Source organism: Pyrus communis, chromosome 3 (genome assembly GCF_963583255.1).
Source record: "Pyrus communis chromosome 3, drPyrComm1.1, whole genome shotgun sequence".
Classification (NCBI taxonomy): Eukaryota; Viridiplantae; Streptophyta; class Magnoliopsida; order Rosales; family Rosaceae; genus Pyrus; species Pyrus communis.
In genome coordinates this window covers 12,010,378-12,025,819 of record NC_084805.1, presented here as the reverse complement: position 1 = coordinate 12,025,819, position 15,442 = coordinate 12,010,378, and the positions used below count along the sequence as shown (strand labels likewise).

Below are 15,442 nucleotides of genomic sequence, written 5' to 3'. Positions count from 1 at the left end.
AACAAGCCATTTAAGTCGCATGAATATGCTCCTATCAGGCCTAACATCACAAAAGTAGGGACGATTTGGGTGGTTAGGTTTGGTAGATTATGGTTGCAGTTGTCGAGCATATATTGAGTTCAAACTAACAAAAAGAGTGAAGCATTCATAATACCCAAATTACTCTCCTCTCATTAGGATTCAAAAAAATAAAACTAAAATTCACAAAAAAAAAAAAAAATGCACATAGGGGGACTGTGAGTGATTACGATCATTATTTTATAAAATTTATTTTAATAAAAAAAAAAATCTAAACTAAGGACAAGTAAAGAAAAAGTAAAACAATAAAAAAAAGTCAATTGCCACATGCAAAGGTGTGTGACAAAATGAGGGTAGTATATGAAAGAGGCAACCTTTGACAGTTATTGACAAAAATTATCCATATTTTGACCAAGTAAGAGGATGCCATTCAATGGTTTTGTTGACATAGAAGATGACTGCTATATGGTCACGCTTGTGAATACTTACTTATTAATCTCAGTTTACTATCCTGAAGTTTCGTGGTTTTCAACATTTGGTACATGAAGTCTTTTTCATCCTAAAGTCATACCTCAAGTCTTAATTTTGGGACAGTCTTATACATCTGTTAAGTTGACTGTTAATTCAGTCGTTAATTGGTGACGTGGTGCACACATGGATAATGAATAGGTGCCATGTGTCAATATGGACCCACATGGATATTAAAAAATTTAAAATTTTATTTATTTATTTTAAAAAATTAAAAAAAAAAAAGAAATGGCCACAATGATGCGGGGTCCTTTTTTTTCACCCTCACCACCTCTCTATTTCTTCATTTTCTCTTCCACAGCCACCAAAGTAGGTCTCCGAATCGGCACCACCACCGCCTTCTCTGTCGACAACAACAACGGGGCATTCATCGCTGTGAGTTTGAACCAAAGTAGAAAGCCATAGGCCTCTAGAGACTTGCAACTACAAAAAAAAAATAAAAAATAAAAAAAATAAATAAAAGATCAATTCCAAATCTCTCAACAATGGCAGCAAAGGAATAAGGGTTCTTTACAAAAACCCAAGGATGAGCCATGGAATGAGGTCGATGAAGCTCTTTGCCACTGTAATAGCTGCCCAAATCCAACGATCACACACTGCGAGGTGCAGCGTCGGGCCCGGGCGCCCCCTCTAGTCTGCATGAACTTCTGCAGAGAGGCCAGGGCCTCCTTGATTTCAAACACATTGCGGGGAGACCGAGCCAAGTTGGGTTGGGGATGAAGGGGTTAGGGGAGGGATGAGCAAGGCATTTGCATCACATAGTGGTTTCTACATTTCTTCTGGGTTGGATGAAATTGCAGTTGGCTTTAAATCCCCCAAAAGGGAATTTAAGGTTTCTCCCTCCTTCAGTACCTCACAATTTAAAGATGCAAATTCAAGAGCTTTTCCTGCATTGAATGATGATTTCTTGGGCCCATGATTCTCTCAGATCATGAGGGTTTTGAGAATTGGAGGGTCAGAAAACCTAGCAATTTCTAAGTGCATGTATGTAAAGCTCTCTCCTTTCTCCTTTTTGACTTTTGGCTTTTAGCTTTTGTAGATTTTTGTGCTTCCCCATTGCATTTTGCTATTTTTTTTAATTGGGAATTTATGGTTTTTTAGGCACAAGCATATGTTTGTAAGTAGAGCTATGAATGATGGGAAAAAACCCTTCACCCCAACATGGTGGAAATCCATTATGCGAAAGAACTTGTTGTCGACAGAGAAGAAAGAAAGATAACACAGGCCATGGTGGTGCCGATTTTGAGATCGGCTTTGGTGGTTGTCGAAGAGAAGAGGAAGAAAGAGAGAGATGGTGAGGGTGGAGGAAAGGGAGCCCACATCTTTATGGCCATTTTTAATTTTTTTTTTTTTAATTTTTAATTTTTTTTTTAATATCTACGTGGGCTTATATTGACACATAGCGCTTAATCATTGTCCACATCGACACTATGTCACCAGTTAATGGCTGACTTAATAGCCAACTTAACGGATGTATGAGACTGTCCCAAAATTAAGACTTGAGGTACAACCATGGGACGAAAAAAAACTTCATGTATCAAATGGTGAAAACCACGAAACTTCAAGGTAGTAAACTGAGATTAATCCTATAATTAAATAGTGTTATGGAAGGTCCTACTTTGAAGTATACATCCCATCTCATGTATGATATGTATAACTGAGGCCATCTCCAACTAAAGGAGGGCCAAAGGGCTCCTTTTAGCCCTATAGCCATGCAAGAAATTATATTTCAATGAATAGTCTCAGACCATATTTTATACCATCTCCAACCGAGGGGGCCAAATGGCCATAGGCCAAACATAGCCCTTTGACGAAAAACCATCTCCAGGAGAGGGGGCCAAAGGGCCATAGGCCAAACATAATTTATTATATTAATTGAATTAATATGATTACTTAAATTAAACTACCATATTAAAATAAGGTTTTCGGACATATTTTGAGTGCTACTTGTCGCCAAATGAATAAGTCTTCAGATTTCTTATCTTTATATAATCTCAATATTTTTTTTGGATAGAATTTTGAGTGACACATGTCGCTAACATGAGTAACTCTCCAGATTTCTTATCTTTATGTAATCTCAATAATATTTCAGATAGGATTTCAAGTGTCATGTGTCGCTAAAATGAGTAACTCTCCAGATTTCTTATCTTTATGTAATCTGAATAATTTTTCAGATATGATTTCAAGTGCCACGTGTCGAGATGTAATTGGTTGTGTAAATTTTAGATAGGATTCTTATCTACATGGCATTTCTTATCTTCAACTTCCAATGTTAATAAATTGGCTATATATTAGGGTACACACCTTCTGAATTCAAGTTTGCAATGAATTCCAACTTTGGATCCTCTTCCCATTCCAACTGGGGGTCCTCATCCAATTCTGAATTGGAAGATAAATGGGCTCAGATGAGACGAAAAGATGAGGAGTCTGATGAAGAAGATGAAGCATGGCACAACACAACATATATTGCAGCAATGGTTGGGGTTATGGCGTTTGAGGAAACTGAAGAATAAGTTCATTGGGGTAGCTCTGTTGCTGGTCGTTCTTACAAACCACAAAATAAAGAGATGGCGTATGAGACTCTGATGAACAATTACTTTAACTCCAACTCGGTGTACACAAAAAAGGATTTCGGACATCGTTTCTGGATGATGTGTCATGTCTTCGAGCGTTTACTTTATGATGTCCAACATGTTAATCCATACTTTCGACAGAAGATGGATAGAGTAGGCCACCCTGGTTTCTCACCTCATCAAAAGGTTACTATTGCACTCTGAATGTTGGCTTATGCCTCCCTAATTGATGCGAAGGATGATACAAATGGTAAGTCTGAGTCTACATGCCTTGATAATCTTCCTGAATTCTGTCACACAGTTGTTCATATTTATAAAGAAGAGTACCTCTGTGAACCAAATCAAGCAAATCTGGCTCATCTCCTTTGCAAAGTTGAAGACTGAGCTTTCCAGGCATGATAAGGTCATTAGATTGCATGCATTAAATGGCAAGGAAGATTTAGCGAAAGATCAAGAAAGCCAACTATTGTGTTAGAGGCGGTTGCCTCGTTTAACACATGGATTTGACATGCTTTCTTTAGAGTCCCAGGATCCCAAAATGACATTACAGTACACGGACGGTCACCCCTCTTTAATAACCTGACGGAGGGCAAATCACCTCAACTTTATTACTACATCAACGGGCGTTAGTACAATGTGTGGTATTACTTGGCAGATGGAATCTACCCAAAGTGGGCAACACTTGTCTAAGCAATTGCAAACCCTGTGGATGATGCCCAAAGGTGGTTTACCTTACACTAGGAGGCATACCGGAAAGATGTTAAGAGAGCTTTCGGTATTCTACAAGCACGGTGGAAAATCATTAAGGAATTTACAAGAGGGTGGAGTTGAGATAAATTGAACTCCATCACGATGTCGTGCATCATATTACACGACATGATTGTGGAGGATGAACGAGATGGCTATATTGATGGAGAGTCCGATGATAACCAAGATGATCCAAATAGGTTAAGGAGGGCCCGTGCGAAAATATATAATGGGCCTAATTTGCCTTTAGATCAAAGAATTGGTAATATCTCTTTAAGTGAGCACATGAGGCGTCATAGGATGATACGTTCGCGTGCCACAAATAAGTACCTATGACAGGATCTTGTTGCATATCTTTGGGCCAAAAGAACCATGGAGTAGGCGTTTAAATTTTATGTTGTTAAATGTTTTGTTTAATATTGTTTAAGTTTCATGTTGTTTAAGTTTGAATAACTCACCCAAGTAGTACTAGGGTGGAGATTGTGTTGTTTAATGTTGTTTAATTTAAAGAGTACAAAAACTTAAATTTAAAACTACAACTTAAATTTAAAAACCACCACTTAAATATTGAAGACTACAACAACATCATTTTAAAGACTATAATCATCATTTTCATCCGCCATTGTAGGAGTATAGTCGAATGTAAACAACTCCCGTCGGGCCATAATTTGCCTCTTTTTCCTCTCAAAATATGTCTTACTCATTGGAGTGTACTCCGAAGTGTTCCTTCACATGTTCCTATCATCCATCTCTTCTTGTATTTGTTTTACCGGTTCTTAATGCCTACGCTTCCTTTCTTCCGCAGCAAGGGCATTTTGCTCCGTCATTAATTGCAAGGAGGACGCCATTTCCTCTCGAAGGGCTAAATCATCCTTTGCCTTGCTCTTTTCCTTAATTTTTGGGCCTTGTTTTGTCCCGTAGCCCTAGGTATGGAAGATTCACCCAGAGATGGATTTTCTACCCTTGTTTCTTGAATGATAAGAGATCCTTGTTCATCCCCAACTGCATTTGAGGAAACATTTCCGAACATTAGCATAGGACCAAATCTTTCTTGAGGTGGATCTTCAAATAACACCCACCCTTTACAAATTTCCCAACAACCGTGATGACTAAAGGGTTTTTTCATGTCCTCCATATACAATTCCTCCGCTTGGCATACCTAGAAAATATAATTACAAAAATTAATGGAAATTAATTTATGAAATTAAATGTAATATAATTAAATATTTAAAATAACATGTGAAAACACTTATTTTGTCATAGTAATTGGCTCCGCTTTCATGTAGACGTACAATCTTCAAGATCTATACACAACTATACTGGCGAATCTTCAAATGCAAGTTCTTTATATTATTTATATTACATAACAGACTCAGATTTTTTTTTTCTTGCTTCAATAATGATAGTGTTTAATGTTTACTTGGCAAATGCATATGTTTTCTTGCTTACTTTAATTAACCAATAATTTAATATCATTATTAATGTGCTTTTGGTTTACCTTGAAGTATAACGATTTGATGCAGTTGGTGTCCTACCAACAAAAATCGAGTTGCTGCTTCAAGAAGTATGAAAGAATCAGAAAAATAAACGGTACGAAATTCAAAGCATTGCTTTAGTCAACATATGCTTAATTTCGTTACGGTGGGTGAATCAGAATGCTTCTTTCTTCTTTCTTCACAGTTCACATGACATGAAGAAGCACTTTGTTTCTTCTTCTTTTTGAACAAACGATATTGATCACGAGCCAAATTTTTATCTATAGATATGAGTTTCATACTCTTCATAGAACTTAGTTCCATGACAAGAAGAAGCAAATTTAGTCGCTTATAAGTTATAACACATATGACGATTTACTCCTGCACTTGAGATACAAAATTCATTAACTTCTATAACATGGCTTGTATAAGAAACAAAAATTACAAAAATCACCACATTGATAGCATTGCATCCTTGTTACAATACTAAACGATACGTAGCATTGCGAGGACTGATAATAACAATATAATATATCGATAGTAATTGAGTCAGTTCACTCTTATATTCAAACTCATTTTTAGAGTTATCTTTAAAAGAAGTTGATATTTGTTAAGGGTTTTTTATCACAAATGGTCCCTGAAATTGACCATCACCATCAAGATGGTTCCTGAAATTAAAAATCAATCAATGTAATTAAGTGTCGCAAATCAATGTGGTCATTCTGTCACAATTCTGTTAAAAATTTCGTTAAGTGCTGATGTGGCACATAAATAGGCCCCATAAGATTTACTGGTTTTTATCACAAATGGTCCCTGAAATTGACTCACACCATCAAGATGGTTCCTGAAATTGATCCACACCATAATATGGTCCCTGAAATTGAAAATCAATCAATGTAGTCCTTGAAAATAAGTGTCGCATATCAATATGATCCTCCCGCCACTATTTTGTAAAAAAAAATTTGTTATGTGCTGATGTAGGTTTAATAATTAATTAAAAAAGTTGTCTAAACGATGAAATTTCTTTTTTCTTATAATAAGGCATACTCCGAAGAGAGATCTATTCCATAAATTCATAAAGGCACTAGGCTTAACCAAGGCCTAAGAGGGGTTCGGAAATATTTTTCAACCAACAATAGACGCACCTCAGTTATAACCTCATTATCCCAATGCAAACCTCGCCGTTCTTTGCATCACCAGACCACCAGGGAAGCACCAAACAACCTCTCCAAGATTAAGGTTGTGAGGATGTTGATCGCCTAAATGTTAACGGTGATGTCCCAGAAGTCATTTTCAATGGGCTAAGCTGTCACCAAAGGTGATCTTGATCCAAGTTCAATTCGGTAAAGGGTGTCGAAATGTGTAAAGATGCATATATTGGTACTTTTTTTTAGAGAATAGAGAGCGAAGGAGGTAGACAAATGTGGACTGAGATCGGAGGTGATTACAGGACTGGGTTTTGGGTTGACAATTTTATTATTAACTATTAAATTATTAAGCCTATTTGTAATTTTTTTTAATTTAATTAGACTTGTGTGACCCATTTATGTGTCACATCAGCACATAACAGAATTTTTGACAGAATTGTGACTGAAGGACTACATTGATTTGAGACACTTACTTGCGGGATTACATTGATCAATTTTCAATTTCAATGACCATTTTGCTATCGTGAGTCAATTTCAAGGACCATTTTGATGTCGTGGGTCAATTTCAAGGACCATTTGTGAGAAAAAATGACTTATGAGGCCCATTTATATGCCACATCAGAACTTAACATAATTTTTAATATAATTGTAACGGAAGGACCACATTGATTTGCGACACCTATTTTCACGGACTATATTGATTGATTTTCAATTTCAGGGACCATCTTGATAGTGAGGGTCAATTTCAGGGATCATTTGTGATAAAAACTCATTTGTTAATTATAAGGCATTTGTTAATCCACGAGACATGCATGAATTTGCCATCCATACATTGATTTAGCAATCATGTTTTTGCCTGATTTGGATTGAGATGTGGACTCGTTTGACAAGTTCTTTTAAATAACTAAAAGCGCTTTTAGAGAAAATGTTTTTGAAACTATTCTTTAGTAAAAATGCAAGTTAATAAAACGCAAGAAGCACATACTTGGTGCTTCTTGAAGGAAGCACTTCGAGTACTTTTGAAATCCAAAAATATTTTCTCTAAAAGCACTTTCAAACATAAAAAAACTACTTACTAAACGAGCCTATAGACAGAGAGATTAGAATTGTTGAAGAAAAGATCTGAACTCATAAAATGTACCTCACTCACCATTCACCAAATCTGCATTATCGGATTGTGTTTAGGTATATAGTGGCATCTCATGTGTGATTCCTCAGATATACTTTTGGACTCTAATTCTGAACAATACTTGGTTACTCAAAGATGAGTAGGAACTCCTACTCAAAAACTTTCAAAATTGTTCATTGTCAATTTATATAACTTCGTGTTTTTAATCAGATTCGTTCATATTATAAATCACCCTATAAAGATCGCCTTTGTAAAAAATCAATTAAAACTAAGGTCGTTTAGTCATTAAGCTGTTTAAAAACAAACGGATGGTATTAATAAAAGAATCATGAACCGTCTATGTATTTGCTACAATACATTGACTTAACGACCTTAGTTTTAATTTATTTTTTGCAGATATGATCTTTACAGTGTGATTCATAATATGAATGGTTATGATCATAAGCACAAAACTCTGTGATTAAAACACTAAGAGTTTTGAGTAGAAGTTCCTACTCATTTTTGAGTAGCCAAGTATTGTTCTTCCTCAGATATGCCACAAAAAGGATTTAACTTCGCTGCTGAAAGAATCAGCAACCCCTCCTGCTGAAAGTCTATCACGGCGTGACACGTGTCCAAGTTGTGATTAAAAAAATCACAACTTTTTAATCACAACTTGGACACATGTTTAGCCGTGATTAGTTCTCAGCAAGAGGGGCGGTTGATTCTTGAGCAATCAAGTCTTGTTCCTACAAAAATATCTAAACACCAAAAAAACTAATAAAAATAGAAATAATCGAATTAAACTGTGGCCATTAGAATGAGAACTGAAAGATCATGGGTCCAATTGTGCCTTACATGTTTATGGTAAAAGGGCAGCTGCATGCTGTAGACAAAATTGTTGTTCCTTGTAGACAAAGGCATCTTCATTGCACATGAATATAATAATAATGTAATGAAAAGGGTTTTCTCATCATTCCCTACTTTATTCATAGTCATTTTGCGGTTTATATATATTTCCAATAATCATATTCTATTAGTCTTATGATCTTATCGTCCAAAATTGCAGCTTCAAAGTATAGTATGCATGTAAAATATTCTAGCATAGTCTACGTGTGCTTAATTATATAGAACTTAAGAAGTAACTATATAGTAGATTTATACAGCAACAATCACTTGTTTAGGTCCACTCTATAGTGGTATCTTCACGGCCGGATTCATTTAGGGACTAGGGTTCTGGGACCTTCCCGGAAAACGAAAAAAATGGCTTGGAAGGTCTCCCAAAAATATTATGGCATTCTGGTACAAGACCCAGTAGTGCCCACCAAGTATTCCATTAGATACCTTCTCCGTATGTAAACCTCGATATGCAGCGACAACATGGTTTGATAGTGTCAACAAGCCAACAAGTGTTTAACGAAATGCCTCACTGAAAAAACTCAGTATTATCAACTAAACTCAAAAAAATTGTACGCACTGCGAGCAATGTTTTTGTCTATAAAACGTATACTATAGGACCCTATGAGGTATGATTAATGGTACTGCCATTGATTATCTTATAATTTAAATTGTTTATTTTTTTTATTTTTTGAACAAACGGTATTATCTACACTAAGGAATGGATGAGTTTAGCCTCACAATGGGCTAGCAATAATGTGGTTCAAATTTGCTTTTGGCGAGAATCGAACCAAAGACCTTTCACTTACAAGTGAATCCAATCAAGAAGTTAGTGCTGTTTTAATCTACTAAATAGTTAGCGTTTGAATGTTCGTCACATATTAGTTGTGTTCAAATGCTATAATAAAGTCATAACGTGCTCTAGTTCATTCATGATAATGGCTATTTTTATTGTTTATCATTAGATTCATGAAGTTTTCACTTGTTTCATCGTTTAGACCTGCACAGGAAGCCACGTTCTAATGCATGTGTTAATTACTAATCTAGACTAGCATATGATAGTTAAAAAATTGAAAATAACAAGATAAAAAGGCATGCTGGTCTTCTTCACTCGTCTTCGGATCCCAAACCATGGTTCCTTTTTACTCTTATGTCACTAACAGGCAACAGCCTTCCTCCTTTGCGTATCAAAGGTACGTGCAGTCCTAATTTACGCCAAAAAAAGAACTTAATTTGTGTTGTGTGTGAAAGAGGAGAACAACAATTATAAATGGAGTCATTGTTGTGTGCCGTTTCGAATACAATGGCAAGCAGTGAAAAATTTACGTACATTATGATTGGAACATAACGCCACCGTGTCGAGTTTAGAGAAAGCTTGAGGCAAAAGCTTTGGATTGCATGGTCGTTGTTTGTGACAGTGAGCTCAACTTTTATGCCTTCTTTTTCTTTGAAGAAGATGGAGAGCAGCCAACATGCACTTGAAATGGAGTAGTGCAAATTGAAGATGCAAAGAGATATTGATGTGGGGTGGGGTGGGGGGCATCTTTTTGTTGAGTTGGATCTATCTATTCTGGGATGACAATTGACTAAAGAGAGCCATACAATTAGAGTTTAAAAGTCGATCGCCAAAGAATTAGATTTGGAGCAATCTGCTTTCTTTCTTTTTCTTGTTTCAGAAAATTAGCTAATTGTGGGCAGTGTGTATGAGGGCTTAGGCCGTTTTCTTTGACACTTTTTTTTTCTTTCGCATTGATATATTGCATGTCATTATCCACTAGTAGGAATTGGTTAGGTCAGAAAGGTACCAAAACTAGCCGCACTATAAATTTTTTTAATCAAATCGTAAACCAGATCAATAACAAAATATCGACGGTTTATGTGTTTATGCGACATTAGACGTGGGATGAAGAGAGAACATGAGAGGGCAATCACAATAGTATTGTATTCAAGGGGAAATTTTTACGCATGCATATTTTATTTATCTATGCTTATGAATTGAATAAATCAAAAAAAATAATTAAAGATAAGAATAAACATAGTGTGCGAAAAGAATAAAAGTGTGCATAAATCATTTTCTTATGATAGTGTAAGTTGCAGGAAGAGCTACCCCTTAATAGCTCTTCTAGTCGTCGTTTCTCCAATATAGACAATCAATTGCATTTGATCCATAATTTATATATATATATATATATATATATATATATATTTACAAATAATTCTGAAATGAACTCCCTCACTCTTGATCTAGTGGTATTCTCTTAACCTAAATTGATTATTTATGTACGTAATTCCAACCGACAATATCCAATTTCCAATCCTAATTGAATATTATTCACCTTGACCCAACCTATACTGGAGACACATGGACTGATGCTACTAATTGCAAGTTTATTAAAAGAATCAACTAGTTTTTGATTTAGTAGTACTTTTCCTTGTAATAGTGAAATTTTAAAGGCGTCTCAAGTTCAAATTCTTTTTCCAAAGGACATGACACACATATGTGTTTATATTTAATCGAAATAACTGAATCCATCATGAACCCAACAAGTAAACTCAACTTAAAGCTTCATTAATCTTCCTTGTTTAATAAACGTAACTTAATCAACACGGAGCTTGGCAGGACTCCAGCATTTTTATAAACTTTGCTGCAAAAGTGGTAGCATGCAGAAATATATTATAGAATGAGCAAAGCTATTTCTCCATACACAATGAGCTTTACGTTAATTATGATTCATGAGAGGCTCCTTTGAATCAAATGAAGTGATATTTGTGAGGTAGTTTCTCATACAAAGTATTGATTGTCTGAAAACAAAACATAAAAATCAAGACTATTATTTTTTCAATTGGTGAATTGTCATGGTAATTTGCTTCACACTGCATTTTGAGTTTAAATTAGCATAACTTTTTTTGTCTTTATTGAACATTTAGCGTAACTTAGATATCTCTTATAATAAAATGTCTCGACTAGACAAACAGAATGCAAATACATAGTTGGTATCTAAAAGTAAAAGTTGAAATGTTATTTAGTGCCTTGGTTCTTCTAGTTTTGATTCATTAAACCTCAGCAATGACATCCTCTTGTAACTACTACTGCTGACCTTGTCCAAAAAAGGAAAGAAAAAAAAACTACTACTACTACTACTGCGAGAAACGGGTGACGACTTTTCTGTTGGCCATGGCTGCCGTGTGCAAGCCAAAAGAAGACAATTGCAGATTAAATAACAAACTGAAATCATCCAACTAGGCCTAACTGGGCTTCCAGGTAAGGGCTATTGGGATTCAAAGTTGGCACTTAGAAAGCAACATGCATGTTTGGGCTCTACGGTGGTCGTAACAGCAAGTTAAGAACTTGTTATTTGTTTTCCTATGACAAGGGATAATAACAATTCTATGTTATATTTTGATGAGGTTTCGATTTAGTCCAGTTTCACATTGAAATCGTAGTTGAACTAATTGTTAAAGTTGTTAGTGTTTCCTACTTTAGAGTTTGATTCGGCAGTCTGTTAATAATCTCAACTTTTAAGGGACTAGTTGTTTGTTTGACCTATTTCTTAGCCATGTACCCCGTTATTAGGTTTATTAAACGCGGGTTGCAATATTTTCTGGTTCAGTAAAATAAGACTATTTTCCCAATTCGTGTGTGTATTTTTAACATCTAGTATCAGAGCCCCATCATGGGGCGTGATAAAAACTTGAGAAGCAACAGTCTTCTATGTGTGTAGCTGCAAAGATATTGGCGACTTAAATCAGTTTTTTGGCAACAAGTGATTTGAAGGTTTTATGGACACTACGATCACTGGAGTGTGCTCATGGATAATTTTTTGTATTCAAAAGAATATTCGAGCTGGTGGAAACTGGGATCTCTACAGCAGCAGAAGGGGATGATCTAACTGACGCACAAAAGAAGAAGATTGATGAACAAAAAGCTGAAAGACTTGAAGGCCAAGAACTATCTGTTCCAAGCAACTGATTGATCAATCCTGAAGACCATCTTGAAGAAAGACACAACAAAGGACATTTGGGACTCTTTGAAGTAAAAGTACCAAGGGAGGACACAAGTAAAATGTGCACAACTACAAGCTTTACGCAAAGAGTGAAGTTCTTCACTTGAAATTAGGGGAATGATCTGTGAATGACTATTTAGCTCGAACCCTCACCATAGCCTACAAGAAGATTATTCATGGAGAGAGAATGGCGGATGTTGTTGTCATTGAAAAATTCCTGAAATCTATGACTCTAAAATTTAATTATGTTGTGTGCTTTATCGAGAAGTCTAATGATCTATATATGTTATCGATTGATGAGTTATAAAGCAGTCTCCTTGTGCATGAACAACAAATGAATAGCCATGCTGTGGACGCACAAGCCTTAAAAGTTATTCATGAAGACCAACCAGGAGGAAGAGGACGTGGACGTGGCAGATTTAGAGAAAGAGGAAGAGGAAGGGGTAGACAGGGATTTGATAAGTCTATCCTTGAGTGCTACAACTGCCACGAACTTAGACATTTTCAAGATGAATGCCCCAAGAAGGAGAAGGACACAAGGGCTAACTGAGTAGAAGCTGGGGAGATGCTATTGATGGCTTACGTGGACATCAACGAAGCTAGCAGATAAGAGTTATGGTTTCTTGACTCAAGCTGTAGTAATCATATGTGTGGCAAGAAAGACCTTTTCTTTGACTTTGATGGAAACTTCAGAGAGTTGGTGAAGCTGGGAGATAATTCAAGCATGGTTGTGCTAGGGAAAGTCAACATCCGTATGCAGGTGAATGAGATTATACAGATAATCACTGGGGTATTCTATGTACTTAGTTATAAAGAACAATTTGTTAATCATTCAGCTACAAGATAAGGGGCTTGCATTTCTCATGAAATGCAAGCCCATTCTCCTGTAGCTGACTAATACTTAACAAATTGTTCTTCAGATATGGTACATAGAACACCCCAGTGATTATCTGTATAATCCCATTCACTTGCATTTGGATGTTAACTTTCCCAAGCACTACCATGCCTGAATTGTCTTACAGTTTCACATACTGTCTGAAGCTTCCATCAATCAAAAAATAAATAAAAAATCTTTCTAGCCACATACATGATTATTACAACTTGAGTCAAGAAATCATAACTCTTCTCTACTAGCTTCCTTGATATCCATGTAAGCCATCAATAGAATCTCCTCATTTGCTTCTACGTAGTTAGCCTTTGTGTCTTTTTCCTTCTTCGGGCATTCACATTGTAAATGTCCAAGTTCATGGTAGTTGTAGCACTCAAGAATACACTTTATCAAATCCCTGAGAGAGGACTGATTATAGAGACTGCAATGTCTTCAAATAGAATGTTCATCATGCTTGCTCGATCTTTGCCAAGGGACCAAAGCCTCTCTTACACAAGATCTAGCTCGACTTTGGCATTGTAGATATGGACACTTAACTTCAACGACTTGAGAACTCTTCAGCAAAAGAAGATGGTGAGTGGACTGCCACAACTTAAAACTCCTTCAAAGGTGTGAAAATTGCTGGGAAACAACAGAGAGATCCATTTCTAAAGGAGAGCACATAAAGGGCTTCCAAAATTCTTCAACTAATGCATGCCGACATCCGTGGACCAATTAATCCCATTTCAAACAAGGTACCTCATTAGCTTCATCGCTGATTTTAGCCATAAAACTTGGATGTATTTCTTGGTTGAGAAGTCAGAAGCTTTTGTCACCCTTAAAAGTTATAAGACTCGTGTTGAGAAAGAAACTGGTGCATATATAAGAGGTCTTTGTACTGATCGTGGAGGTGAATTTACATCACAAGAGTTCACCAACATTTGTAATGTAAATGAAATTAGTAGACAGTTGACAACCGTATACACTCCACATAAAAAAAAATAAAAAAAAGTCTTGCAAAGAGGAAGAATCAGGCTATTATGAATATAGTTCGAAAGAATGCGTTCGGAGAAGTAGATCCCAAAGACTCTCTGCCTGGGGCATGAGTGACAAAGAAGGCACAATAGTTTATGACAATGAAGGAGAAAACGAATGATCCAATGGCACTATAGAAGAAGAAATGGAGAATGGTGTTCCAAATAATTAATAAAAGAAAACTCACCTAATGAAGCACGAATTAGAAGGGAACCAGTTTCGATGAGGGATTATGAAAGTGGACAAGGTCTTTCTGAGGAAGAGGACATGGAGAAGCCATATTTGAAGACAGTGATTCTACTTCATATACAGATGTTGTGAAGAGTGCAAAGTGGAGAATAGCAATGGATTCGAAGATATAAGTGATAGGAGCATATTTAGGCGACTTAGCTAGCTTATTCTTGTGCATTTGTGCTATTATTTCCAAGTTAATGTCGTAGTATAACTCATTTTCGTGTGTTTGTAGGTCCAAAGGGTTAAAGTACCAAGAAAGTGCATTTTGATGCATTTTGGAGCAGTTTTGGGCACTATGTGGATAGCTTGCATATGGGCCAACATGGATGGACGAATTTGGAGTTCAAGAGGCTAGAAATATGATGAGAAGAGGAAGGAACTAAGCTCAAGACAAAGTGGATAAGGAAGTAGATCAAAAGAGGAAACCCTATCCAAAACCTTATCTAAAACCTTATCCAACATTATCCAAAACCTTATCTCATCCTATCTTATCCTAACCTAATCTTGTTAGCTGCAAGTGGACCTAAAAACCTAATTTCTAGAAGCCTTATCTGACCCTAAAAGGGTGCCTCACCCTTCCCCCTTTTATTTCTTCTAGAAAACCCAAAATCAGCCACAAAACACCTAGTTTCTAGAAGGCCCAATTTTGGACGAATTTCCTAAACCTTTTCCCTTTTGGATTCTGATTTGTTAGGCCTCATTCCTTGTGGATTTGGGTTACACAAATCCTTTTATGAAACTAATTGGGCCAAACTCTCTCCTAGGTGGATTTGATCACCTATAGCCGAATTCTAGTGCCCTAATCCA

At 36.2% G+C, this 15,442-nt stretch overlaps 1 pseudogene; it reads right to left on the bottom strand.

The window, feature by feature from the left end:
• Positions 1 to 821: 821 nt before the first annotated feature.
• Positions 822 to 15,442, bottom strand: part of LOC137728176 (pentatricopeptide repeat-containing protein At2g20540-like) — a 29,680-nt pseudogene continuing 15,059 nt past the window's right edge.